Source organism: Anoplophora glabripennis, unplaced genomic scaffold (genome assembly GCF_000390285.2).
Source record: "Anoplophora glabripennis isolate ALB-LARVAE unplaced genomic scaffold, Agla_2.0 scaffold11, whole genome shotgun sequence".
NCBI classification, from domain to species: domain Eukaryota; kingdom Metazoa; phylum Arthropoda; class Insecta; order Coleoptera; family Cerambycidae; genus Anoplophora; species Anoplophora glabripennis.
In genome coordinates, this window is record NW_019416496.1 from 1,383,055 (window position 1) to 1,410,631 (window position 27,577).

The window sequence follows — 27,577 nt, forward strand, 5'->3', positions numbered from 1 at the left end:
TATCAATTTTGTAGGCAGAAAACCATGATTTTTTCAACATTTTCATTAACGAGGTATATCGGGTTTACTAAAATGCACAGATGTCCTTGAAATTTATATAGCGTATTACCCAGTGCTCCCTCTTTGCGTCATATCTTTTAGAAGTTTTTTTGAATCTAGATTTTGAGATATTGTTGTTGAAAGTTGTTCATTTTAACATAGGTTTATATGGCGAAGATGGACGGTGCGGCTCTTTTTTTGCCCATAACTGAGAAAAAAATGTAGAAATTGTGAAACAAAACTTTTCCATAGATAGTACACAGTATTATCTTATTTTTGATGTAAAACTAATGTAAGTTTTGAACATAGTACAGCTGTATTAATTAGAAACAGAAACCAATAATTGCATTTCTGTCTGACTTGAGGATTAATGTGGCAACGTCGCAATCAGCTGACAGCAAGGAGGGAATACATTTGAAAGACTTGATAAAAACGAAATTGATTTCAAACATATACATTTTTCCTAAATCCCATGTACATTGTTATCAACAATAAATTATCCACAACAGATGATTTTTTGTAATGTTTTTAAAAAACTAGATTAATTAAAAAAGACTAGGAAGCTGTGATATATTTATTGGAATAAAAAATACAGTTGATAAATCCTTTTAATATATTTAATGGTTTATAAAAACATCGTAATCATTACCCAGCAATATTTAGGGTTACATAAAGTTTTCTTTACTTGATTAATATAATTAGTAATACTTGAGATAAAAGCATTTGTACGGAATAACAAAGGAACATAAATATTTCTCAGCAAACTTTATATCTAAAAAATTAGTTATAGTTGCAAAACTTTTGTAACATTACTAAAATAGAGATTAAAAACACGAACAGTGAGTAATAATGTAATTTCTATCACAGAACCTTCAAAATTGCATCCAACATTTTCTTTGACTTGGACGAGAGATGGGCGCGAGTGTCATTTCATTTCTTTAGAACTAAATTAACATAATTATCGTTGTTTTACTAGTTCACATGATTTACGGGATTTAAATAAAGGATACAAATCTTCGCGAGGATAATACGATATACTTATTTGCTATATACAATAATTATATTTTACATAGTTTACACACAATACATTTTTGAACGCGTACGCATCTTTACCCGAATTTGACGCGCAATATCTCCGATGTCCGAGGTCTGTAGGTTCGCAGTGTGTACAACTGCTAGTCAATTATTAGCGCTGTTGCCACATCTACATAGTCTTTATGCGTTCATTAAATATAATTTAAAACTACTTAAATATGATATTTGTATGTTGTTAATTGGTCAATATGTATGCTATGTGCATATGAGTAGATTTCTTTGCTATATAGATAATGTTTATCTCAAGTAATTTCAATAGAATTTAATTTTTTCAAATTGGCAGCGGGCTTTAGTCCCATAAGAAAAGCATAGGACCCCCCTGTAATAGTGAGGCTATATATGGTCCAAATTTAATTTTTTTTTTGCCCCTACGTTTTCTTAATATCGGTTTCCAATTCAAGGGTCTATTTAATTTATTTCGATAGTAGATAGGTTCAATTTTTTTGCTTCTGAAAAAACATTTTTCCAATTATTTCCCGAATTGTTCAATCTCTAGATCTGACTACGATCAAATAGTACTCCACACTCGTATAACATTGGATATTAGTGTACATAAAAATGGAAATTTTTCAGGCGGTTTTTAACATGGTAGACAGTGGTTCCCAAACTTTTTAGACAAAACCCACTTTAGAAAATATAATTCATCGATTCTATTGTATAACTGATCTCTAACCAGATCAATTTTGTTACAGACAAGCAGCAAAGAAGCCTCCGCTAACCAGAAGGTAAGCGTACACCTCGATAAACTTCTCCGGCGAGCTTTTTCAAATCGGTACGTTGCAAGGTCGACCGCAATCAACGTCCGAGCTCGGATGTATGCATTGCGCAAACATATGCCTAAAATGTGCACGCTATCATTACGCGTTAAAACCTTGTTAGTAACCAGATGTAATCTGCACAACTTTAATGTCAATTTACATATATCCGAGCAATTTCTAAATAATTCATGCGGGGAAAGAGAAAGAAGTCGGCGGACCAGTTCTCTACAAGCTTTATCTTTAGAACTGGTGCGGTTAATTTGCCGGGGATTTTTTTTTGTAACAGGAATTATGGAACCCGTATTTTATAACGTGATAAAACCTGCGCTTTATTGGCAGTGCAGTGGTCGGTTTAATTGCTACCCGCAAGACGACTTATTTGTTTTCGATAGCGGAACTGCCCCTTTGATTTCAAAGGAGTTTCATCTCATTTGTCGTTTAATTCATGAACCAGACTTCAAAAGTAGGTCTCTTTGGATGAAAATAAACAGATTTAGGTTTACTACAATTTTTCTTCCTTAAAAAATTAAGGGCCTGTAAGAATTTTTTTTAATATAATTTTTTTTAATGTCTAAGAAATCTTGGTGAAATTTGATACAGGAGGTTTCTTAGGGCAGTAGAAGATGGACGTAGGCTTGTTCTGTACCTAGATCATAACGTCGCTACGACTATCGGAAAGTGCTCTTTTAGTCCAGTCGGTATCTGGATGTTTTATACAGTAACACTAATTTTTGTTGCGAATAGTTCTAAATTTTACAATTAAAAATTTCAATTCTGACTTTTACTCTACAGGGTGTCTCACATTTGGAACACTATGTTTAAAAATTATTATTTGACTTCTAAACAGTATTTTCGGTTTTTCTTGAAAACGCCACCTCCTATCGACTTCGGACAAGAGGGCCTTTTCTGGGTAAAATTGAATGCTCTTTCATATTTTTCGAAAACATTTGCAAAATATCAAATCGGCTATACTTTTTTTTTTTAAATATGCATAGAGACCCCTCTATCTCCACCACTCGAACTAATATGCGATGATTTTCTGTGTCAAAATTATTTGCCCTCAAATACTAAGTCCTTCGCCGCAACATGATGATTTTTTGTCAGCGGTTATTTAGTTAAAAAATAAATAAATAAAACAAAAATAAAATTGAACGCCCTGTATCTCAGAAACGAAGCGTTTTAGGACCCATATATATATAGGAACTTTTAGACTCAAAATGAGGTCTTCTACTGATTCCTGAAGTCCTGCTATTTAAATGTGAGACACCCTGTATATGTATAGCTACTTCCCACCTCAAAAATTGAAATTTTGATTTTAAAATTTGCATAAGGACATTATTTGAGGTTATAAACAGATTTGTTTTGTATAAAAATGTTGTGTAAAATAATAAATAATGGTACTTTTCTCTTGAGTTTTTCGTGTTTTTTAATTTATGAGCACCCCGTATATTTAATCTAAGATGTTTGCATGACAGTCTAATTTTTTCGAGGGGCAGAACTTTTTATAAAGAGTGACATTTCTCGATAAAGTCAAAACCAAAAGAGTTTCTCCTCTTGTCAGCTCAATCCGTGGACACACTGTATATACATTATTAATAAACTTTATTGTAGTTAAATTCTCAAGTTTTTACTAAATTAATTTACTAAAATAGTAAAAAAAAATCAAAAAACTTTATTTTTGCTTTCTTTAAAATTGTTTATTAACGATTTTTTGCATAAAATTTTTCTTTCACATTTTTTAAATAAGCTATTTCGATGAGAAATTAAATTCTCCACAAAATTTTTCCTATGAACTATACCGAAATTTTGCTATATTTAAGAAACTGCAAAAGTGCATTTTCAATCCTATCTTCAATTTCAACCCTCTAATTTAATTGCACCCCGCGGTTTTTTCATTTTTAATAACTCTTCGAACAAGTCATGTTATGAAAATCCATGAACGTCTTATTTCCTTCCTTTTTGCAAAAAATGAGAATGAAAACATTTAAATTTTCAAATTTCAAAAAATACAAAGAAGCCTCTATTTTTCAAAAACTACATAGTTATTTCGGACCTACATAAAAATTTTGAAGAGAATCTCAAAACGAAACTTTTTTTCCCTTGACTATTTTCTCTAATGTTAATATTTTACGTGTTTTAGATGAAAGAAAAGAGAAAACTGCGCCTTTTTAAATTTTTTTTTCACATTTTCTTGCGCTAACAATTACGCACAACTTTTTCAGCGGGCGCATATCGCAATTGTCGTTCTACATAATATTTAGAACTATTTCCAACAAAAATTAGCGTTACTATATGAAACATCCATACAACCTACTTTTAAAACAGATACCGACTGGGCTATTCGGTTTTTACGATGTTCTTTGTAGGCAGGAATTTTGAACAAATGCAGTCGTTTTGTGAAACGCCAATTAATGGCAGTTATCAGTTAAAAAATCGTCCTATTGCAGAATTGGACTTTTCAAGGTATTTAAAAAGTTCCTAGGTTTCCGAGATATTTCGAAATATTCCCAGCTAATCTGAAATATTTTGAAGTTTTCGACAGTATGTTTAGTGGTTTGGTTGAGGTATTTCGAGGTTTCTGAAAGTTGTTTCTAATGCGATTAATAATAATAATAATAATAATATGCCTTTATTTTCATATAAAACAAATTATTGAACATAATCGTATAAATGGCGGCGAGATCTAGCAGAGCTACTCATTTTAACCGCCGGTTTTACAAAAAAATACATAAATATATTGTTATGATATTGTGTGTGTACGAGAGTATATGTTAGCGCCAAAATTTTTATTGTTGTGATATCAATTTGGTTTTGGTGTATTGGTGGTTGCATACCTTCGCCCTACCTAGCTCTAGACTCCTCTCAGTAGTCGGTTCTATTCACTATATGTTTTAGCAAGACACCACACACAATCACAGCTATAAATACAAAAGGGTTATTAATAAATGAATTTATTATTGTTTTGTTATCTATATGTCAAAATTTGTCAATAAAAACTGTTAAACACAATAGTCAATATTTTGAAGTATTTCACACTATTTACAAAACCTTAAACAAGATGTTATATCGATACGACCCTTATAATTGAATTTCATGTATGACTGGTTGCATACATTAAGACTTTGACATTTTATCTTATAACTTCTTGTTTAACACCTGGTTACTTTTTTCTAAGATTAATATTTAATTTTACAAAGATTGGCCAATTTTGATTATGTCTGATATAGTTAAATAAATTTGTTTAATATGGAATTAGTGACTTGCTAAACTTTTTATATACTAACTTCTTACTTTTGAAAATCTGTATCAAGCTATTTCGTATACGAATTTTACTTTTATTATAAAGGTACCCTTTATACGTATTATCGATAATGACTTGTCGACTGATTTCTCTCCTTTACTCTGCTTGATTGTTTTCCTTAATTCTTGTCTATCCTATCTCGCTTCCTTTCAGGAACCTGTCGACTATGCTGCTTTCTTACTGGTCTCCTAGTCCCTGCTACTGATATGCGGTTTTCTTACTGCTCTCCTGGATCCTGCTACTGATATTCCGTTTTCTTACTGGCCTCTGGAACCTGCTACTGCTATTCCGCGTTCTTTCTGTCTTCCTGGACCTTGTTTGTTGGTGCTCCGCTTGTCTCGTATTTCTTGGGTCACTTATTTTACCACTTGGTACTTTTTAAATTCTTGATTTCTCCTACTTGAATCTTTTTACACTCTCTCGCTTATTAACTGCTTATATTTCTATAGGTTTTCTTTTCTTTCTTCAACAACTGTCGTTTTTCAAAATTATTTCTGTAACTAATCAATAATAATCTATTTTCTTTTTTTACTATCTTGATTTTTCTTTTCCTTCTAAAGGCCTTTCCACATATCTTTTAACGTGCCATTTTCCTTTTGTAATTCACTTCACTTCACTTTCTCCTTTGCACTTATACACCCTATTCTACTTTCTTTACAATCAATTTTGCCTTATACTTCAAAATATTTCTTATTTTATAATATTATTTGACCTTTCTAGTGACTACTGAATTCCTTGTGGATCCCACTTTAAATTTGACATTTTTCTGACATATCCTTTTAATTAATCTACAAATTGTCTTTCGATTTTAATATCTTTTATTAACTCTTATTCTACCTTATTTTTTAACTATTTAATCAAACTCTGGCATTTTAACTTTTGTTTGCTATCTACCAATTCTGCATTTTAATTAATTTCAACTATATTTTTCTTATAACATCTTGGCATATGCTCCAATTGACTAACATTCAACCATTGCCTTTACCGCTTTGTCTTTTACCTAAATATTTAATTTAAATTTTACTTTTCTCTCGTTAATCTGGTGTCATCTCAATATATACACAGAGTAAATAAACACTACTATGTTTTAAGGGTAACAATGTGTTTCTTAATTGCTGTTTTAAAACTAGTCACTGTGGAGCAAGAGGTAACATTTACAGGTAATTGTAAAGTTTTACAGCATTGTAACTAAATGAGTGTTGAAATATTACAGAACAGTGTCTTGGTATGACGAATTTATTGCAGTAACGAGTAATTCTATGATGCATGCTTACACCACGAATTAGTTTATCACGCAAATAGTAAGGTTGTTCCCAAATGATAACCTTGTATATTAATGTGGCCAAATGTACAATAAATCTCTCCTCCAATTTTAACCAATTATAAGAATCAAAAAGTGGTGTAACATGATCATACTTTCGAACGCCATAACAGAATTTTAGACGAGCATTTTGTCATTTCTGAAGGCTGTTTTTGTCTTTAACAGTAAGTGCTGGCCAGTACAGAATATCGCAATGTGTTAGAGTTGAGAGAATTAATGTCAGTCAGTTTAAGTTTAATTTCAACCGATAATCTTTATGCATGTAGAGCATTTTGAGTTTATAATAACACTTCTGTAATAAATGTGCCACATGTGTCTCATACCTTAGAAGAGAATCGACATATGCACCCAGATTTTTTACACATGTCGTGGAAATTAGGTCAACTCCATTTATTTTGATTTTGAAATTATTATTGTTATGCAGTTCCTGAGTACCAAATATTATTAGCTGGGCTTTTGTTTCATTTAAGACTAAACCATGACATTCTGATACTTCAGCAATTTTATTTAAATCTTCATTAATATTATTTGCAGCCACATGTGAGTTTGTTAAAGAAAAAGAATAATAAATTGACATATCATCTGCGTACTGATGTGAATTACAAAATGAAAAAAACTTAGAACCATCGGCAGTATATACAGCAAAACGGATAGGCCCCAAAATACTTCCTTGAGGCACACTTCTATTTAATATAACAATCTGAAAGAGAATTACCGAAACTGACCCTCTGTTTGCGACCTTCTAGGTAACTGGACATAAATTTGAACGCGTTCTCATCTAATCCGAAATATTTAAGTTTTAAATAAAGAATTCTATGATTTAAGGTATCGAAAGCCTTACTATAATCCAACGATTCTCTTTGTTTTACTGTATTTCTCTCGGATTTGAACAGTTCCGAGAAAAAATATCCTAAAAGCGGTTAAAATTTATCCACCTTGCGGAATAAATGAAGTTTGAAAATAAAAAAAAATAAAAAATAATTGAACTTAGATCAGAAACGTGCTCGGAAAATATTGTCGTGAAATATTATTATATTATTATTATTATTATGATGCAATGAAATGGATGTAAATGTAAACAAGAGCCACATTTTCAGTCGCTGCGCAAAAAACAACCACATATGCCTGCTCCGCGCGAACAACAGCCCTCAGTACGGTCTATAACGTTTTAGGAGACGTATAAAATTCAATGTTCCGCAACCGGAGGAGAATAAACGGCCATAATGGCGAATACCGGCCGAATAACCCCCGTCTAGACGCGCTAAAATATTAAATTCCAATCCCTGGTGCATTCAGCGGACCCCATCGCAGACAGAGTCCCATCCGGGGGAAAACCGCCTGAAAGTAGCTAGCACTAAATCAGTTCGGTCCTCCGCAGAGCCCGCCGCGTCGGCTGCAGACGCGCACAAAACAAAGAACTGATACAAATCGAAGGACCCAACAGCGACGAACTCGGTAGTTTTTCCCGGGTTGAGACATATCGATCCTCTTTTTCCCTGTGCGGTTAAATGTACAGTTATTCCTGCACGTTCTCAAAACGTAAATACAGAGTGTCCCAAATTGATCGGACAAAATTCATATTTTTTCCTAGTTCAAATTTAAAAAAATCGCTGAAACAGGTCAATTAGTAAATACAGAGTAGGGTTTCTGGTCGAGACTTCTCGAAGCGAAAATTCCCGGGAAGTCTGGCCTAACTCGAGACGAGAAAAAAATGTCGAGAAATCGAGAAATCGGGAAATTTAAAAATCACAAGCGTCTTAAGTTCTTGACTGGAGTTCGTTTCGTTCATGCGTTCAATTCGTTTTTCGACAAATAACTGAGCGGTTAAAGTGGTTTCTCTACTAGCTCATGATTTATTTATTTTAAGTTTTTAAGGCTTTAGTTTACTTTGATGATTCTTATTTTTTTANCCATAATTCTGTCGTGCGGATCTAAAATCAATAGTCTATTAGTCTCTACTTTGATTTGTTTTGTTTAATATAGTCTCTAATTTGGTTTGTTTTTTTTTTAATGTTTTATTTGAATATAACTTATTTCGAAAGCAATAAAACTACCCTGCGTAATTTAGGCATGTAATAAATACGTTTGTATCCTCTCGAAACACTACACTTGTGTGTTTCCATTGTTGATCTTTTTGTGAATATTATACAAATACCTATAGGATAGGTACTAAGTACTTATATAATAAATATTACATTATTAATTACGAATAGGTAGATTTTATGTAGTTTCCATGGGAATAAAAATAGTAATGAGAATTTTGCATTTGATTAGGTAAATCTTTGAAACCTGTGGCAGAAACGATTTCGTCCAATTAAACGCAAAATCCTTATTCTTTACTATTCTTATTGTACAAAAACATCAAAACTTTAGCTACAAACGTACTTTATAGATGCTTTACACATTATTGAAGCGTACCACTTTTCTCATCTCAGCCCTGATAAAGTCGTGGTTTTTATTAAAAAAAATCATACCTAACCAAACAAAAGAATTTGCTTTTATGAAATTTGCTTCCATTTTTTAAATTTAATATGCACAAACGCTAAAATATTCTGCAGATGCAGAAACTCATCTGGAAGTAGCGTACGCTCGCACTGCTACGCCGGCTGACCGTCCCATGCGGTGACGTCATTGCATTGCCACGGCTAAGATAAATATTCGCATATTTAAAAATCATATATTGTGAAAACCACTCAATGGATTGAGTTGAAATTTTTAGGATCGCCTAATTATGAGCAATACTTTGTATATACAGAATAAAGAGCGTTTTTGAAAATTTACCAAATGGCCCCATTATTAGGAGCCGGCAGTTGGTTTAAAATTTATAACTAACTTAGAAATTTGACGACCAGCCATTTGGATTTTACTGATTTCAAGGTATATAACGATCCATCCATCCAATTTAGAAAAAAAATACCTACATACCTATCCTAAAAATAACACCTCTCTAACAAAATGTATTGTCTCTATGACACGAACTAATTCGCCAGCACTATACTACACTATAACAAGTTCAGTAAAAATTCGTAAAATCCAGGCTAAAGCCACACAAGAAAAGATGCTGCGTATTCCAACAGTACTAAATCACAAATGGGAAACATCTGTAACGTGATTATGCGCTATGAAACTACCTCAAATCATAAAGGACCGAAAAAATGTTCAGCAAAAACTTCAGATCTTACTAAAGAAAGGGTACCTATACTGTCCGTCTCCGTCTTTACTGCTTCTGGAAATGCACCCTTATGATATTATATGTATATTAGTTACCAGTATTTATTATTTAGGTCTCACCTGCTAGGGAAATTCCATTACATTTCTTATAACTTAAAATTTTAATATTTCCCTGATGGATACAATAGTATTTTATATAATATTTTATGCCTATACATATTATTCTCCAAATGCAATTAGTAAAAAGTTTTTATATATTTTAGTCAGTTATGCAGTGTTTTTTGAATTAATACGACCCGCCAAATTAAAAAAATAATTTAAGTTATATCATTTTTACCGAAAGTACAGTGTCTACTGCTCCGTGAATCCCTTGAAAACCTTGAAAACTCCTTGAATGGATTTAATCTACTTGAAATACTTGAAATCTCTTCGAATCGAACTAATGATCCTTGAAAAATTGTTTCGCAATCATTTTATTTAATTACAATTTTTAATGAATTAAATTATTTTTTCTCCTTCTGTTATGTTGAATCCGAAAATTGCTAAAATTCGGATTCAACTGGCTTTAGAAGTTTTAGTCGAGCATAACCACTTTGGTGAACTTATTACTGAAGAAATTGAAAAGGATTACCTTTGTAGAAAATGAAAGAATTATTAAAGTTTGATGAGAAAAAACATCAGCTAGATGATTTTTTTATGAAACTGTGTGCTGAGAAAAATATATCTGAAATTTTGTCCAATTTTTAAAACGAACATAGTATTTTTTTATGGAAATGCTGCTGTAAAACGCAGTTTTTCTTTCAACAAAGAATTCCTGGTTGAGAATCAACAAGAACAAAGTCATATATATCAAATATCTGTACATGATTTTATTATTGTTAATAATACCGGCGATGTAACAAATATTAAAATAACTAAACCAATGATTGCTGCTTTTAAATCCTCTTCTGCAAATCGAAAACAAGCTTTACAAGACAAAAGAGAAGATGAAAGTGCAGAAAAAAAAGAAAAAGAAAATTGATTGAAGAAGCAGCAGATTTAAATTTGAGAAAAAAAGAATTAGAAATGATAATAAGTGAAAATCAGAAAAATATAGTACAATATGACCAAAAAATTTAAGAGTTAGATAAACAATTAAAGAAATGATTCTTATTTTAGAAATGACTTAAAATATTTTAATTTTGTTTAATTTTTATAGTTCTCAAAACCAATTTAATATAATTTTGTAACGATTATTGTAATAAAATTTTTTTTTCAGATATTGTATTGTTATTTTTGTTTAATAAATATAATTAAATTTCTTCAATATAATGTAATTTCAATGTAGTTGTAAGTGTAAAAATTATGATGATCAATTTTACTTAAATATCACACGTTTAAATTGTCAATTTTTCAGTCATATGTTTTATTTTTAGAATTATAAAGTTTTACAATCTTATCCTATCTTAATGCGATACTTAATAATTGCTCGTATGCGTTCGAATTTAAATTTTTAAAGAGAATCAGAGAGATGGTCAGATAGATGTTTAATTTTTTTATTTGTGAACGCGGAGCGAGAAAAATTTACCTCCTTGAAAATAAATTAAAATGAACCCTTGAACACCTTGAAAACTCCGAAATCCGAAAATAAAAATTTAGTACACTGTAAATAAAAATTCTCACTTTTTTGCAAAATTTTCTATTTTTTAGAGCCATGTTTGACAAACCTATAGCATTAACGACATTTTTTTTAATAGGACATGGCGCAAAAAAAGGAAATATTGCAGAAAAGTGCAAGTGTATCCATTAATACCTCAGTTGGTAATCATTCCCATCATTGACTGCCGAAAGGTACACAATCGGAATCCTTGAACCACACGTCCTACCCATGCGTACAAACATGGGGAATCGTTTCATTTTCATGCAGGATAATGCTCGTCTTCATACCGCAAAACGTACGCCAACAACATGGTAAGTCTCAACCACCCACCTATGAGTCCCGATTCGAACCCCGTTGGGTATATTTAGGACATGCTCGGGCGTCGATGACCACGAGACTATCCGCAATTACAAAATCACCATCAATTGACCCAGGCTCTTTTACAAACTTGGTAAGGCGGTGCGTTAATATGCCAGACCGCTTAGACCGTTTGTGATTGAGAAATATATTTGTTGAAGAAACTATGGATTATTTTTAACTTAAAAAATAAAAATGAAAAAAAAAGTGATAAATTACGTATTACACTGATTTTCAGCAAAACGACAAATTTAAACATTTCGAGCATTAAGAAAGAAAAATCGTAGCGTTTTCAAATTATCAGGATTACTTTAGGACACATTGAGGTAGAAAAGTACAGTTACAGAAAAGTTTTGCCAAGTTATTCAAATATCCCTAATTATTAATTTTTTCCTTTTTTTCTAACACAACATTTTCGCTTCGAAATTTTTTTTTTATCAAAAACCAATAATTACGACTTGTAGAGAATACTTTGCAGTTTTCAAAACCCTGCTTGGATTTTCTGTGCGACCATTATTTCCCGAGTAATTGATTGCCAAAGTTAAAAATGATTTTTTTGCTTTGATCGACGATTGCTCAGCGAGAAATCCTCGTACAAGACTCCGGAACCGCTCAAATCGAAGAGAATTAAATTATCTAAAAGAGCTTTATGGCGAAATTACCAAAAAAAAAATTAAGGCCTTATTAAAGAAAAGCAAACATTTATAATTTTTTTCATGATTTTCTTATGATTACTCAAAAACTGCTGACGCTAAAAAATTTTAAACTCCAAATCCGAAAACTAGACACTTGAGGCTTCAATTTCCTTTTTTTTTATTCTCTCTACGACTGTTTCCCTCCAAATTACAGTTCTTTGAAAAATCATCCAAAACTGTGGAACTTCTTAAATATCCATTAATTTAAGCAAATGGAGTACGACATATTGCTCAGTTTATATTCATCTGATTGCAGCTACGGAAAACAAACTGAATTTATACATAAGTAAATGTATTTCTTGTACATTTTAATGTATCCCTAACGAGTACAAATTCTCTAGTTAAAACTTCCAAGATTTATTTTGTGAAACTAAACTGCAGAACTTTCCGTGCATTGTTCCAAACTTCAGCGAAACAAAAGCACTGGAAATAACTTACGAGCTTGGGTAATAGTAGTAGTATTGCAGAAGCAAAACGTAATTAATAAATATTTTTCACGCACATAGCTCCTCAATGCTGTAATAAATTAAAAAGTAACCTTGTTTGAGTAATTCTTTGTTGTTTTTTTCTTTCAGCAAGTCTTCCAAGTTATGAATTTCAAACAAATTCCGCATTCCCTACATGCGTTAAAATATTAATTAGAGAAATAAGAATATACCAACGTGTGTTAGTCCAAAATGCGACCAAAGAGTCTTTCGTCTTTCCTTTATTGAACATTTTGCCACGTAGATTGACACGTATTATGTTTTACATACATCAATTGCTTATTTATCAACTGTCTTTGCCTTCCAAAATACGTTGAATTATGCATAGGGCTAACCGGAAATTCACATCCACAGTTCTGTATTATCTATTCATGAAATGAGATGTCGAGATGATGCTTTTTCGTGGGCATCATAATAGGCATAGGAAATAGATGCTAACACGTGCCTCTACGTCACTGATGCACTTTCTGAAGACCACCAAATTTTTTAACTTTCGTTAAATTAAATTATTTCCTGAATTTTGTTATTTACATTGGATTAGCTATAAAATAGAGGCCAATACAGGGTGGCCAAATGAAAACGAAACGGAGCCATCTTCAGGAACTGCGTCAAGATTGTAGAAAAACGCTCAGACCCGTCGATTTTAGATTAAAGGGGGACATTCTCTGCTGGTATTTTTGACTCCGCCCCTTTCACCCCCCAAGCAAGGGTAAGTATCACCCCAATATTTAAATAGCATTGGGGGTTGAGTAATATTTCTTTTGAAACAACAACAGACTTTAAATTTTATAATTCCGCCCAATATTTATTAAGAATTTTAATTTTAAAGTTGAAACTTATGTACAAACAATTTAACGGTAAAAATGTCAGTCATTCGAGTTAAGTACGCCAATGGTATAATTGTAGTATTATTGATTTTTGGTGATTTGTTATCATTCGTAAAAAATCACAATTGTAAAAAACAGAAATGAATGCTATACACACACAATGAACGTAAAATTAATGGATTCCAAATTATTTTCTAGTATCATTTGGAAGCGTTGGTCGGTAGTTTATTTAACTGTGTTTTTGAAAATTAAACACTGGTTTATTCCATTGCGAAAAGGGTAGATATCATTTCGGTTTACTTTATGAACAATAAATATGCGAATAGAACAGCTCAGCTATTTAATGAACAACATCAAGATCGACATGTCAGGAGGAAGTATGTTCTAGAGTTAGTAAAAAAATTTCAAGAGACAGGAAACGTAGCCAATAAACCTGTATATCTCGCGTAAAATTTTACGAGCTCTCTATCGACTCGGGCTATTCGGCACGTTGCCCCATTGACGTTTGACATTTCGGTCGGCGTTAGAACTTCTTCCTGAACATTATTTCTTCGATTTATCATACGTTCGCTGTTCAGGTTTATTTTAGCCCCGTGACAAATGAACGGCGAGGTGAACGCTCGCCGTAGGCCGTAGCGGCATTCGTTACGATTATCATAACTCACCGCTCTACCCGTCGCAATTAAACCCATCCAGCACCGTATTTTAGACGGTTTCATTAACGTCCAGAACGCGAATCACCCCTATAAATTGATAACTCTGTATTAATCGTCTCCCGATGATGGTGGCTTAATTAGCGAAACGCGTGTCGAGTGTCTGATGTAATTCCGTTAACCTCCCGATAACGGTAACTTAATTGACGATAAGCGTGTAGGGTGGGTTTGAAAGACAAAAGATACAATCGCTATTTGGAAGTTGAAGGAAAAAAGTTGGTTGCATGTACTGGGTCTTGTTTTTTCGACGTCCTGAAGTATTAAACGGGGCGGCGCATCCGTATTCAATTTTTTAATACTAATATGGAACGAATTCACACACGCTTTCGGTCTCTGCTGCTGGCTTCTGGTTCTGGGAAACTAATTTGTATTCCACAATGTAGAGATTTCAGATACAGGCGTAATATGTTCGTTGCGTGTCTCGTGCCACGAATGCTGTTGAAATCCAAACATGAAAATTGAAGTTATCAACAAATTCCGACGCCTTTCTGAAATAATCGCTTATTGTTCAGGATCGCCAGAATCAGGAAAGAAATGGAACTTAACTATAGACCTTTTTAGTAGTGACGTCACGTACGCCAATAGGCAACCCGATAGTGCACATTGTCATGAAGAATTTCTCAATACTTTTACTAGATCGATGGCTTCTTTACCATGACCTTAAATATCGCAATATTTAAGAAGTTTCAAACCCCTAGTGGCAAACAAATAGAATTATTATAGAATTTATATATTTAAATTTATAGAACATTGTTGACTTTTATAGTAATTAATAAATTTAAATTATGTCAATTGTTCAGTATTCGTCAAAAATAGTAATTTTAATATAATTAATTTTAGCCTTTGTTTAGTTTAGCCCTATTTGCATTCAAAATAGCCCGCTGTTCTGTTCGGTTTTTATTATTTTTTGTTTAAATTGCGCGATACCGACTTGCGACCTACACAGCTATACGGAGACAGAATAAAGAATTCGAGTCGTCCGCTGTTTCACGAGTGCCGCTATTTAATACAATATACTTTTTCCTTGATTAAAACTTAAGTGTGCCGATATATTTTGTTTTGCCCTGTTCCCATTGCCGGACTGAAGACTGAGTGCCCTCTGCTACAGGGAAGACCCAGGATAATCTGAGGTAAGTCTCAAGCCCCGTTCAAAATTTACCTAAAGATACGTTACGTGCCCAATTCCATTCAGATGGAGTTGTCAACAGTAGTTAAAACACAATACTATTCATCAGTGTTACTGAGCATACGCATTAAAGATAATTTCATGAAGGGAAGTAGCCTCGCAACAGGATATCATTCAAGAAAAGTGCTATTAAATTAGAGGGTGGAAATTGGAGATAGGGGTGAAAATGCACCCCTTTCAGTTTTTTAATTGTAGCTCCAAAACAAAGCAAAATTTCGCTAGTTCATAGGAAAAATTATTTAGAGAATTGAATTTCCATTCGAAATAGCTTATTTAAAAAAATGAAAAGGAAAATTGTATGCAAAAAGAATCGTTAATAAACAATTTGGAAAAAAGCAAATAATTCAATTTTCTGATTTTTTTTTACTTTTTTGCCTCTAGTTTTTTTTTGAGTAAAAATAGGCGTAGACATTGTTTCATAGAAAAAAAGTAGATAAAATTTCCTTCAAAACAAGAGGTTGTAAAGTATTTTTGGATGAAAATTGACTGATATATGGCCGCTCAAACTTAGCCAATTTTTCTATTTTCGTCGCGTTTACCCATATACGTTTTAATTCTCATTTTTTTCAAAAAAAAAGAAGGAAATAAGACGTTCAAGGATTTTCATCACATGACTTGTTCGAAGGGTCATTAAAAATGAAAAAACCGCGGGCTGCTATTAAATTCGAGGGTTGAAATTAAAGATAGGGGTGAAAATGCACTGTTGCAGTTATTTAAATATAGCACGAGAAGGAAACAAAATTTCGGTATTGTTCATAGGAAAAATTTTGTAGAGAATTTAATTTCTCATCGAAATGGCTTATTTAAAAAATGTAAAAGGAAAATTTTATGCAAAAAATCGTTAATAAACAATTAAAAAAAAAGAAAAAATAAGATTTTTTTGATTTTTGTTACTTTTTTAATAAAATAATTTAGTAAACACTTGAGAATTTAAGTACAATAAAGTCCACGGATGGAGTTGACAAGAGGAGAAACTCTTTTGTTTTTGACTTTATCTAAAAATGTCACTCTTTATAAAAAGTTCTGCCCCTCGAAAAAATGAGACTGTCATACAACATTTTAGATTATTATTATACAGGGTGCTCATAAATTAAAAAAAAACACGAAAATACTCAAGAGAGAAGTACCATTATTTATTATTTTACGCAACATTTTTATGTTTGTATTTTTTTTGGAGGGGCAGAACTTTTTTTAAAGAGCGACATTTTTCGACAAAGTCAAAAACAAAAGAGTTTCTCCTATTGTCAACTCCATCCGTGGACACACTGTATATACATTATTAATAAACTTTATTGTAATTCTCAAGTTTTTACAAAATTATTTTATTAAAAAAATACCAAAAAAATAAAAAATCTTATATTTTGCTTTCTTTAAAATAGTTTATTAAAGATTTTTTGCATAAAATTTTCCTTTTACATTTTTTAAATAAGCCATTTCGATGAGAAATTCAATTCTCTACAAAATTTTTCCTATGAATTATACCAAAATTTTGCTTGGTTTTCGTGCCATATTTAAAAAATTGCAAAAGTGCTTTTTCACTAGCGGTTTTTTCATCTAAAATAACCCTTTGAACGATTCATGCAATAAAATTGCTTGAACGTCATAGTTCCTTTTAACCCTGTTTTTTTTTTGGATATATTCAATAGCCTACACTTGTAAGTTGTTCTTAATTACTTCCAAATCTTTGTAAAAATAAATTAATTTGAAGTTGTTAATTTTTATAATATCTATATAAATAGTTCACAAGGGGTCAGATTCGATCTGTACAATTTCAACTATGACAATTTGTTGTGGGTTGCCTAGATATGTGACGTCACACTAAAAGCGTCTATTTCTTCGTTTAGTTTAGCAATTCACTGTTGATATTTCTGAAAAAGGTGCCACATTGGCGCGTTTTCAGTAATTCTAACTATTCTTTAATATCCCAAGAAAATTTACCAAGACTGTGGTTTTACAATTTTTTTGGAAACTGTGATAAAAAAGATATTGGAGGATAAAATACGTGAATGATTACATTTTTTATTAATATGCGACATACATACATTGCAAAAAACAGAACTTAAATAACTACTTGTGGCATAGACTTGAGTATTTTTCCATCCGTAAAAAAAGTAATGAAATTTCAGTGGACCCTTTTGGAAGATATAAACAAAAAATACAGTGTGTTCCCAGACGGTATAAACTGTTTTATTGCTGATTTTTCGAGAATGTTAAATTTTTCCTAAGCAAAGTGCCTTAAATTTTTGGTTTCATTAGAAACTTTATTTAACAAAGTTGTTTGAAGAAATGCTTAAATACCTAGGTGGGAGTTTAGTGAAACGAAAAAAATAATCACATTTTGCAAATAATAAGACGCGATATCTTACTTAAAATCAGACCGAAATTGTAAAAAATGAGTAAACTTTTATTTTAAATCTGATATAATATAAAGATAGCTTGGTAGAATAATTTCGGGGTTGGTTGCCAGGTAATCGGTTTAGGTTTCTTGACGTTTTGAGAGACATGTCGCTCTCTTCCTCAGAGGTAACTCTGTAAGTTTTTGAAAAGAGAGATATGACTTACAGTTACATTTGGATACTTTCTTTAAAAAGTTGTATTGTATATCGATATGAAACATTACCGATTCTAAAACATTTTACTAGATGCATTATTAATAAAAATTATTCGGTGGGCAGTTAATAAAAATAAATATGTTGACTTTGATAAAGAAATATCCATGGTAATTATGTGGTATGTAAGATAGTTAAAAATTGCGACGTTTTTTTATTTGCATAAAGAGTTTATTGTTCTTTTCTGACTGAACCCCGTATATAAGCATTTCTTGAGTTCCCGAACAACTTTGTTAAATACATTTTAAACACATTGTATGTTATTCGCTACGTGGTATATTTCCAGATTTCGGTTCAGTGAATATCCCGACAAAAACTGACAAGCCGCCATTGCGCCGCGACTGAACCGAGGTACAAATATATTTTAAAATAAGTCTTGAAAGTCTGGCTTTTCCAGGGGGAGGAATCCTCTCTTTCATAAGCCTATATAACTGCTCTCTGCAAGTCACAATAGGGAGATTTCAGCCAAGTTCCCCTTCGAAATCTCTATGAAATCCTAAGCAGATTACGTCGCAGTCTTTATTGAAACTAATTATTTGGGGAACGCCAAGTTTAACTCTCGAGATGAAATAACATTCATATAATTCTCTTTCCTTCTCGGGCATAAATTCGGTTCGCAGTTCACAAATACAGGCGCAGAGTTGTTGTGGGCAAAACTGTCAAAAAAGAAAAAGATTTCTTGTATCAAAACTAACATATGTATTTATATACATTACACAAAGAACAATATCCTTGTTGCTCGTATATCAACCTGAAATACATTCACGTGAAAGAAAAGTAGAAAAAACTGACAACAAAGATGTGGAATACTAAATATGAGAAAATGAAGGATAAAACATAGATATAGAATAAGGTTATAGTATAAAAGGCAAAATCATTAAATGAATTAAATCAATCTGTTAAAATAAAGTAAAAAATGCTCGAAAAAATGTAAATTTTTTAACTAAATTGGCTGTAAAAGACAATTTAATTATATATCGTGGAAAAGTTAGAAGGGACAATAAAGTACAATTTTGTAGTTATATGTCATATTGGAGCATTGGTTTGAGGAAATTTAAAAAATATCAAAATTTTTGACAAGTTGATCGACGGAGAAAGGAGTTTATTAGAAAGTTTATTTATTTAGTTTTAAACTGCCATTATTTTCTCATGTAGAAACACCCCCTGAAATTTGTCGCACTTATTTACTAACACCCTGTATACAGCGTGTTCCGCTAGTGCGGGAAAGTCCAATATCTATGTTAAAATGAGGAATATATATATTTATTATGTTGCCACATTTCTCAGTATGTTCAAATTAAAAATATTTGCAACTACATGTACAGGGTGTTCCACTTTTCCTGGCCAGACATCAACTTTGGTTTTTTAAATGGAAACACACATTTTTTATATGTTTTTCGGATTCTACATCAAAAATAAAGGGTACTTTGTGTAGAATAGTTCTATTCAAATATTCACAGTTTTTGAGATATCTCGCTTGAAAGGGTTTTCTAGTCGATATTGGCTGCTTACATTTTCTGATACTGACAGGTTATACTAATAGCTACCAAGTTCATTTTTTTATCTGATGTTTAGTAAGGATGACTCTTCCGAATGATGCTCCAACAACTGGCCTGCGTTATACAGGGTGACCAAAATATTGTATCAAATTTGAAAATTGAAAAATCTCGATTTTCTTAAAAGCAACACCCTGTATATTTTCATACCATAAGATGCAGAATTAAATTCTCTACAACTTTGCTATACCTGCTCCTATACCAAAATTCATTAGTTTTTCATGAAATCTCATTTCTATGAAAAAATGCGAAGTTTACAAATAGCTTATGTAAAATAACGTAGTAGGCTCCTGCCAAAGCATAATCTGGAAAATTTTCGATTCACATAAGGTTTAATAGAAAAGCGACAGTAATAATTGTGAAATGAATTACTCTAAAGAAGAATTAGTACGCCGTAGGAGAAGTTCATGGTAACTGTTTATTGGCAAGTCCTATTTATCAAGCTAATAATCCAGATTTGAATTGTTGTTGAAGTTGAATTTTTCATTTTCTCAAAAATCTGATATGTAAAATAAATCAACATAAACTGAGGAAACCACAGCCTGATGAGGAGTTAGCTCTAAAATCAAATAATTGTACAAGACAAGTTCTTGTTACCGCCCTGGGAAAAATATATTCAAATAAACATAACAAAATATAATAAAAAAATTCTAAATAGCAAATAAAAAAAATAAGTAAATAAAAACAAAAACTTCTTATTCTTGTAAATCGGAAACATAACATATATGAATTAAAATAACGAGCGTTCAAATAAAAACGTGGTCAAGTTGGTTCTGAAAATTTGGACGTAGGGCGTAGCGTATAGCAAATGAACTTAAACGTCATCTGTCAAAGCGCTATATCGCCGCTATCAATTTGAATATTTTCGTTTTAAAAAGCGTTTAAAATGGTGTTTTCTCAAGAACAAAAAGTGTTTATCATAGAGTCCTACTTTAGAAATGGACGCAAGATTGATGGAATATGGAAGTATTCTATTGAGGAATGTTTCATAGAATTTCAAAATCAATTTCCCGGCGTTGTTGAGTACAAAATTTTTCAAAGTGCAGTTCAGCGTTGTGTTAATGTTTTTCGTGAAACGGGCAGTGTAACAAGAAAAGAAGGAAGCGGCCGACCTAAAAAGCGGACTGAAGAATTAAAAGAAAATGTCCAACAAATAATGGAAAATGCGCCAAGAACTTCTGTACGTGTTTTATCACAAATGGTGGGAGTATCAGTCGGTACCTGCCACACAGTGTTAAAAAAAGATTTGCGTTTGTTCTCCTATCGTTTAACTTGTCAGCAAGAACTTCATGAAGTTGATTTTCCGCGACGGGCTGTATTTTGTGAATGGTTTTTAAACAACTACGGTGAACTTCATAATATCACCTTTTTTTCTGATGAAGCCTGGTTTCATTTAAGTGGTTACGTAAACTCACAGAATATGAGAATGTGGTCTTCTGAAAAACCAGATAACTTTTTTGTCGAGGGCCCTCTACACGCTCAAAAAATTGGAGTTTGGTGTGCTCTCAATCGAAGGAGGATTTATGGACCTATTTTTTTTAATGGTACTCTTACTGCGCAAAGGTATAGAGAAGAAATTATCGCTCCTTTTGTTAACCAGCTGGAAGAAAACGAAATTACAAACTTTTACTTTCAACAAGATGGCGCAAGGGCACATACGGCAGGCGAGACGATGAATATGTTGAGGGAAGTTTTCCAAAATCGACTAATAAGTCTCAATGCTGAACATGAATTTCCACCGAGGTCATGTGATATTACGCCGTGTGATTTCTTTTTGTGGCCTTACCTTAAAAACACTATTTTTGAACTGCCTATTCCTGATTTAAACCATCTGCAGGCTCGACTTATAGACAAGATTCGTGAAATTAACAATACCCCGAGCATCTTAGAAAATGTCTTTAATTCTTTGAGGAACAGGTGTGAAAAGTGCTTGGAACAAGGAGGGGGACACTTTCAGCAGCTGCTTTAATTTATTGTTATAACAAGGAGGGGGACACTTTCCGCAGCTCCTTTAATTGTTTGTTATTGTTATCACGATTATTCTTTAAAATAAAGTTATATAGTCATTAACGTTATTGAAACTGACAGCTGCTATACAGCTCGTTGAGAAATGAGGTTAAGTTGGTCGCTATAAGCTACTCCCTACGTCCAATGTGTCAGAGCCAACTTCGACCACGTTTTTATTTGAACGCTCGTTAGGAACAATATGACTATTACTGCGTACCTAAATTATTTACTTAACAACGCTCATCTCATAACAACCACAGACGACATGATGAAATTATTATCATTTGTTTAACTTGACAGTAAAGTAGATTTAATAACTTGAATGTTTTAATAGACTCGGCTACGTCTCGTCTATTGAATACCAACCGCGGTATTAAATCTTGTACTTTACTGCCTATTTAAACAAATAACTATTTTTCTTTCTTCTTTTTTTATTGTTGTCAACTTTTCTTAAATTACTCCGTGCAATTTTTTCTTGGTCACGAATATTTTTAGAAAATTTCCGAATATAATTTAGGCACCAGTGTGAAACCATCAAGGAATTTTTTTTGATCAAAATTTTGTATTGCGATATTGAAAAAAGGACAGACTTATGGAAATGAATCGACGACAAAACTGTCTTCTTTTCACCGCTGCCAAGCCGACGGGTTACGGAAGTTTCGCATTTCACCGTCCTCTATTTACGGCAATTATATTAAATTTCAATTCCCGTCCAGGCGGCACTTATCGCCGACAATAAAATTTTACGTTCGAACTGTTGATTCCAACAACACAACCGCCCGCGGGCAGTCCACTTTTATTATTTTAAAGTAGGTTAAAGCGACGGCGATATAATTTTTATTCGAATCAGGACGAGATAAACGCGAAACAATGGCCGGCAGTTCCAGGAGGGCCATAAAAAATGCAAGCGGTCCCAGGCGGCCCTCCCGGCCGCCGTCAAATGTTTTTCAAACAGTTCCCTGAATAAATTTGCAATAGCATGACGTTAAAATTGAATATCCGGTACTAAAAGCTGTTCCTCCGTTGGGCCGTAATGCATAATGGAAAAATTATGCGGCACTAGAAATTATTTCTGCAATAAAATTTATTTACCAGGTGATTTTTGACGCGTGGCAAAGCGAATTTTAAATCGACGCTTTCCTTTAGTGGTCCACGTGAGATCTAGTGGGCAGGATCGTTACCTTTTCATTCTGCGTCAACAAAGTGTACTTACAAGGCAGCATTATGATCCAGAATTGGTACTACGCAAGTTTTATTACGAGGTTTTGCCAAGAGTATTATTTTTTTCAGTTGTTTTAGTTATTTCAACATCTGCGTCATTGTGAGGCTCCAACAAAAGTATGGGAATCGCATTTGTGGAACATGAATGTCCAAACAACGCAGTGTATTATAGTTTTTTTTAAAATGTATAAGAAACATGAAAAGTTGAAACCACAAAGTAGGTATATTGCAGTTGCTACAGTGGAAAACCATTATTTAATTAAGAAAGCGTCATATAATGGCCAGCTAATGCTCCAGACTTGGCACTATGGGAGTTGTATGTACAGGCTGGTCCATTTTCGGTGGGATTTCAGGGTATTTCAGAAACTACTAAAGATACGTTCTAGAGCTCGATTTTCATGGCAAACTCAGTTGTCAATTCAGAAATTTGCTATCTTCATTTGTTTCCGAGTTACAGGGCGTTTCTCGTTATTGTGACACTTTTGAATATGTCTGTATCTCAGCTGTTAAATAAGGTAGAGTTAAAGAGAAAACTGCTCTGGACTAATTCTTTGGCGTAGATTTGAATACCGGTATTAGATTTTTAGTAGGTCTTAAGATCCCAGAGTTATGACCCAAAGTTATATTTTTTTAAATGGAAATCGTAGCTGGTCATGACCTAAAAAAATGGAGATTTTTTTGCTTTTCAGCAGTATATCAGATGCTATAGTTATTTTTACAAACACAAAAGATACGGGGTGTTTTATATATAAATTCGATCCTTTTTTACATTTTAATATGGCTGGCTATGAAAATACATACAAAACTATAATTCTTACTTTTACAAAACTCATATCTGTTGTAAAAATATGAAGTTTACTTAAAATATATATTACATATAAGAAAATACAGAGCTTTCAAATTTTTATTCCACTTCAACTCAAGTTACAATATTAAACGTAAATTAGTAAGTACCTACATCATCATCTAAATGTTCAAATTGCCGTCCCTCAACTGTCACACATTTCGCGCATCTTCTAGCAACGCTTCGGGTAGTATTCATTAAATGTATATTAGAAATATTATTAAAAGAATTTTCACCATTTCGTCGAAATTCATCGATAAAGTAAAAAGGAATTTTAAATAAAATGTCTTTTAAAAAACCTCAAAGGAAAAAGTCCAATGGACTCAAATCACGTAACCTAGATGGCCATCTGATCGGTCTGTTTGTTCCTATCCACCTATCCTAAAATTTCCTTACATATATGAGTTTTGTAAAAGTAGGAATTATAGTTTTATATGTATTTTCATAGCCAGCCATATTAAAAAGGAAAAACATATAAAATTTATATATAAAACACACCGTGTCTCCTGTGTTTGTAAAAATAACTATAGTATGTGATATTTTGCTAAAAAGCAAAAAAAATCTCTATTCTCTTAGGCCATGGTCAGCTACGATTTCCATTTAAAAAAATACAACTCCGGGTCATAACTCCGAAATCTTAAGATCTACTAAAAATCTAATACTGCCATTCAATTCTACGCCATAGAATTAGTCTTGAGCAGTTTTCACTTAAACTCTAACTTATTTAACAGCTGAGATACAGACATGTTCAAAAATGTCACAATAACAAGAAACGCCCTGTAACTCAGAAACAAATGAAGATAGCAAATTTCTGATTTGACAGTCGAGTTTGTCATGAAAATCGAACGCAAGAACGTCCTGTCAGATTTATCATATCTTTACTTAGTTTCTGAAATACCCTGAATTCCCATCGAAAACTCGGTTACCCATTTTTTGTCACCTTATAAAGTATATACAGGCTGTTACAAATTCGCTTCACACTACAGGGATCTCGGAAACGGTAAGAGGAACGAAGTAGCTTAAATGGGGGCAAAGTTGCGTAATCAGGGAACCAACATTATGCCTCTAAAAAATCGAAACGAAATTTTGGAAATCCGTTTTTGTTTAATTTCAGCCTTATTTGAGGTGATATTGAAAAAAGAAGAACACTTTCTCATGGCCACTTTTTGCTCTCTATTTTCTAATTGCTGTCACCTTTCAACTTTCCAATTCGTTTTTTGACATCAACATCAAGGCGCTCATCTATAGAAAGCGGTCCTCGATATTTCAAACTGACTCGAGTAGTCTATAATTGGAAAAACATTTGAATTTATTCGGACGCCTCTTCAATATCTCACATATTTTTCCATTCACTGACCCCTCAAATCCGATCGATATCTCGAAAACCGCTTTCTAGAGGGGTATCTTGATGTTAGGGTCAAAACACAGACTGACACCGAAACTGTTACTTTAGATTCGGATTCACTAGGTCAAAGTACTATGGGATACACTGGGCTGGTCCACACCATAACCTACTTTTTTCTGCGACGTTGTTTTATTTAAAAAAATAAGCAGTTTGGAATGGCCAGCTGATGCTCCAGACTTGACACTTACGACTTTGTCAGGAACAATATATTTGGGGTTGCTGAATGAATTAAATTAACTAAATAAGATATAGGATCGTATTTTTGGGATGCAAAATGCCCAGGCTGTCTTACAAGACAATATATACAGGGTGTTTTGCTTAAACTAAACGTATTTTAGAGCAGTTTCTCAAAAGGTGTAGTGTAGTAACGGAAAAAATTCACCAAACAGTTCCGGAATTGTCCTGCAACGCGGCAATTTGTAAGGGAGATATTTCAGAGTCTCCGCGCCCCTTCAGGGGGGACCCCGGAATCCAGAACGCAATTTCCCAGAGTGAATTCATGAAGTGCGATACGAGAGAAAGGTGCCGCGCTATAAATTGTGAAATCCTCACAGAATAACAAAAACGTACGCGCAGGAAAGTTTTGTTGGAAATAGTCGGAGAGGTTTACGGAAAAATGTCGTTCCTCGCCCGGACAAATCAGTTTTCTCGGGCGGGTTATTTTTCTTAATTGAATCGCCCGGGAAAAGCGGCGAATTTCCCCGGAAAATGCCACAGATGTTCGTGCAGTTTTAGATAAGACTGTTGCAATTCGGAACAAAATAAACGTCAAGTGCAGGGTAGTAGTAATTAACTCAATTTTTGTATTAACGCCAGTTAAATGTGACAAAATTAACCAAATCAAAAAACACCAAGAAGAAGCTTACTGTATTCTGCCGTTTTTGAAACATTTTGAAGATGTTTGGGACTCTTTTAATGCATTTGACAGAGAATTTGAAAATAACGATAACTATTTGATTCATATCAATAATATTAGAGGAACGATTTTGCATAATAGCTACAATCCTCTGGTTCCCATTCCATTCGAACCGACGATTCGGCGTCGGCACTCGCTCCGGCGGTTGCATAATGCTTAATAAGAGCCCGATTGTGCCGCTGCATATTCATAATACGGAGGTTCAATCTAAATTAACCTGAATACTAAACACTTTAGCTACGCCAGATGAAGGTTTAATACGCGGAGAGACTGATCTTGCCACACCCAGTTAAGCGGCGCCGAACGTGGGGCGAATTAACTCTTAATGGGCAGATTCGAAGTGCATTATGTCGGACGCGTCATTTTTCACGCTGCTGTCGGATGGGATTTACAGGAATCCGTATGGAAAGCAACCGGTTACGAAATAAATTGTTACTCTGATATATGCACAGAATCAAGTCAACGCGGAAGGATATCACACAGTCCAAAGGGTATTCTTATTTATTGACGCACTGTTCCTCTGGTGCAAAACCTAACTTAGTACAGTCATTGAAGCTTTTCTCCTCCGAAGTATTTGAAACTGAACCGATCGACTTGAAATTTGGCAGATATTTAGAGAAAAGGTCAATGAACATTAGTGACAATAGCGCCGATTGACGCTTCCACCCTGTTGAGGGAAATTTTTGTCTAAATCGATAGAAAATCAAATTTTGATCAAAAAATATTCCAAGAATTTTTTTCGAGAAATCAATAGTTTTTTTAGTTATTCACGATCGAAAACATGGAATTTTGAATGGAAAAAAAACACTTTTTCAAAGTATTTTTCGCGAATAACTCAAAAACTACGCATTTTATTTAAAAAAATGTAACGAAAAAAATGTAGCTTAAAAATAAACAAAGAAAATCGTTTTTTAAAAAATGTACGTCTTATACAAAGCGAAATATGGTTAGTGGAAGGGGACTTGTTTTGGGGGGAATACTCAAATCGATGTAAAAGACCTTCAAAATGAGCACTTATAAAAGTTAATTAATTAGAGCAAAATTGAAGGAGTTATCGTCAAAAATAGATGGGTTGCTCATATTTTTTAAGGAAAAATGAGCAGTAAACGCTTTACCATTTCCATCAGAACTAAAATTAATCGTAGACACTTTACAATTAGTTTTGTTTTAGTGTTTTTCATACGATCCTGAAGTTAGATCGGTTTAAAATGCGTATTTCTTGAATAATGTACGGTAAAAGTTGAAAACGTATTTTGCCTTATTTATATAATAACTGAAACTATGAAAGATACGTAGAAAATGATAGGTGAAAAAAATGTAGCTTTTTTTTCAACAAATATTTTGCTTTTTTTATTCTTATAGCATAAAAAATAAAGGAGATATCACCGCATGAAGTAACCATTTTAGTGAAAAAACGACCTGACTCGGGCCC

At 33.0% G+C, this 27,577-nt stretch overlaps 1 protein-coding gene across 1 annotated transcript in view; it reads left to right on the forward strand.

Annotated features, from left to right (window-relative positions):
- The first annotated feature begins 1,824 nt into the window (after positions 1-1,824).
- LOC108908096 (dystroglycan) overlaps positions 1,825-27,577 on the forward strand; it is a 134,247-nt gene continuing 108,494 nt past the window's right edge. The window contains exon 1 of the mRNA XM_018712030.1: positions 1,825-1,859. The gene's annotated coding sequence lies outside the window, so the exon portion shown is untranslated. The remainder of the gene's footprint in view (positions 1,860-27,577) is intronic.